Source organism: Gossypium hirsutum, chromosome A10 (genome assembly GCF_007990345.1).
Source record: "Gossypium hirsutum isolate 1008001.06 chromosome A10, Gossypium_hirsutum_v2.1, whole genome shotgun sequence".
Classification (NCBI taxonomy): Eukaryota; Viridiplantae; Streptophyta; class Magnoliopsida; order Malvales; family Malvaceae; genus Gossypium; species Gossypium hirsutum.
Genome location: NC_053433.1, coordinates 42,549,066 through 42,552,648, shown reverse-complemented (window position 1 = coordinate 42,552,648; position 3,583 = coordinate 42,549,066).

The following is a 3,583-nucleotide window of genomic DNA, read 5'->3' as shown; positions in this document are numbered from 1 at the left end:
AATGCACAACCTCATGGTTCCGTCCTTCTTTTTCACGAACAATACTGGTGCACCCCAAGGTGAGAAACTCGGTCGAGCGAAGCCTCTATCCGTCAATTCTTGCAACTGAGCTTTCAACTCTTTTAACTCGGTTAGTGCCATACGATACGGAGCGATCGAAATTGGCGTAGTTCCAGGTACAAGCTCAATTCCAAACTCTACTTCCCGAACAGGTGGCAAACCCGGTAACTCTTCAGGAAAAACATCCGGGTATTCACAAACCACCGGCACCGACTCGGGTTTCTTTTCTAACTCCTTGTCATCAAGTACATACGCGAGGTATGCTTCGCACCCTTTCCTTACATATTTCTGGGCCAACATTGCTGATATTACAGCTGGCAACCCCCTTAAGTCCGCAGACTCAACTCGGATTATTTCGTCATTCGCGCACCTCAAATCGGTAGTCTTGCTTTTGCAATTCACAACCGCATCATGCGCGGTTAACCAATCCAAACCAAGAATAACATCAAACTCGTCGAACGGCAAAAGCATCAAATCGGCCGGAAAACAGGATTCTCGGATTATTAGAGGGCATCTCTTACACACTTTATCAACAAGTACGCATTGACCCAAAGGGTTTGACACTCGAATTACTAGCCCAGTAGACTCAACAGGTAGAGTCTTACTGGATGCTAAGGTTTCGCATACATATGAATGAGTAGAGCCAGGGTCAATCAATGCAATCACATTAGTATCAAAGAGAGTGAAGGTACCAGTGATGACGTCGGGGGAGGATGCCTCCTCTCGTGCGCGAATGGCATACGCTCTAGCAGGAGTACGGTTCTCGGCGCGATCGGCCATATCAGAGGCCCCCCTCTGACTACCACCCCTGCCTCCTAAAATTCTCGGTGGTCTACCTCTAGATGTCACTCCACTAGGTCTTGCACCTTGAATCTTATTCTTCTCATCCAGCTCCGTGCAATCTCTAATGAAGTGGTCCTTCGAACCGCATCCGTAACAGGCCCTGTTAGTAGACTTGCCCCAACATTCACCTAGGTGTCGTCTTCCACATTGGGGACATTCAGGTTTCTCGTGACGATTATTGCCCACACTAGCTACCGAAGTAGCTCGGGAGCCCATCGATGGTCTTGCCCTGATGGAAATTCCCGCAGTCGCCCTCGACCTATTAATGTCCTCCCTGAACTTCTTCACAGCTGAGAACGGAGCTTTACCCGTCGATCTTTTACGATAATATCTAGCTTCAAATTCAGCCTTCTTCTTCTCCTTTCCAAGTTCCTCCGCCTTGCAGGCTCGTTCGACTAGTGTTACGAATTCCTTTATTTCCAGAATACCCATTAGTAGCTTTAAATCTTCGTTCAATCCTTCCTCAAATCTTTTGCACATAGCAACCTCATCAGCTACGCACTCCCGGGCATACCTACTAAGTCTTACGAATTCATGTTCGTATTCAGATACAGTCATACGGCCTTGCTTGAGTTCCAAGAACTCCTTACGCTTCTGGTCAATGAACCGTTGGCTAATAAATTTCTTCCGGAATTCCGTTTGAAAGAAGTCCCAAGTTACTCGCTCGTTCGAGACTATGGAAATCAAGGTCCTCCACCAATAGTAGGCTGAGTCTCGCAACAAAGATACAGCACATTTTAGACATTCATCGGGTGTGCATGACAATTCATCGAACACCCGAATGGTGTTATCAAGCCAGAACTCGGCCCTTTCGGCATCATCAGTTACTATGGCCTTGAACTCCTCGGCCCCACGCTTCCTAATCAAGTCTACAGGTAGCTTACTCAGCCTCACAGGATCAGCGACTGACGGCCTTACAGGCTCTTGGGGTGGGTTATTCAAATTTGGGAATTGTTGGACAGCCGGGTTGGCTCGGGCATATTGCGCGACCCACTCATTCATCATGGTAAAGAAGGCTTGTTTAGCCCCTTCACCTTGATTATTCGCAGATGACTGAGGTTCAACAGGCGGCGTCCCTTGTGCAGGAGCAGCCGCTACGCTCTCAACGTCATCCGCTAGGGTTCTTTCTTCACCGGGATCCATTTACTAATCAAGACAAAAACATTTCAACCGTCAGAAGTCATCACCCTTTTAAACATTAACATTATGGCATGTATAGCTAGACTCATACGTGCTATGGAAGTCCTAGAACCGACTAAACCATAGCTCTGATACCAATAAAATGTAACACCCCAAACCCGAAACCGACATCGGGGTCGAACACGAGGTGTTAACTGGCTTTAACCTCTTACAAAATTTATTTCCAGACACTACCCAATCTGTGTACTAGTCGTTTTAAAAATTATATCTTGAGTTTCGTAACTCGAAAATCAGTTTCGTAATTTTTCCCAGAAACTAGACTCATGTGCCCATCTATGTATTTTTTTCTAGAATTTTTGGTTTGGCCAATTAGTACAGTTTATTAGTCAAAGTCCCCCAAGTTGCAGGGGTCGACTACACTGACCTTTGCCCATTACGACTTGGATATCTCTCTGCACGGGGCTTCAATACTGTTGCCGTTTGTTTCTATGAAAACTAGACTCAGAGAGGAATCTGTACATATATGGTACGACCCCTAATTATCTCTGGTTAATTTATAATGAATTTCCAAATTCGGAGCAGGGAATCCAGAAACCGTTCTGGCCCTGTCCCACTAAAATCTGATTATCTCTTAATATACTGCCCATATGATCTTTTTGTTACTTCCTCATGAAAGCAGACTCATCGAGCTTTGATTACATAATTTATTCATCAATTAATTCCACTCCTACTATTTTTAGTGATTTTTCAATCTCATGACACTGCTGCTGCCAGCATCTGTTACGAAAGTAACTAGGTCCATTTCATGCCTACCCTTGATCCAATTCAATCGAACATTCGTGCCATTTTCGCATGGCTTAAAGTTTACATGCCATAATTCAAACACAACGTACTAGCTTATACATGCCAAAATGATCTTCTAAACACACTAAGAAGAAAGTACCAAAACTTGCTATCCGGTGTGATGACTTCGATGACGGCCCGACCCCGCAAAAATAGATGAGTCCAAGCAACCTATAATCGGTGACAAGGAAACATCGAGTGAGTTTATAACTCAGTAAGTCATAAGCAATGCACTACCATCTATCGACAACATTATCACAAGAGGAAACAAAATAGAACGAGACAATTTACTCCATCCATACCGAACCATACCATAGTTCCTCCAACCTCTCAATTCAATTTCATATCAATTCATGCATTCACATTCTATATACTCATCAATAGGACATTGAAGCAATTTCATAAATCAATTTATTTTCGTTACAATCAAACGACTATACGGCCTTTCACCCATCCTACGATAAATTTTATGTACGTGACTTCAAGTATATATGTCACATAGGTTCGAACTTACCGAGCTCAACACCAAGTATAAGCATAGCACCTATTAACCACGTGCTCAAGACACTTACCCGACCCGCTGTCCGCGATCGACTCAATAGTGTCGCACACATAGTGTCCATAATGATTCACGAATGTATAGTGAGCCCGCACACTCAGTGCTATACAATCAACTCGCACACTTAGTGCCACGTAA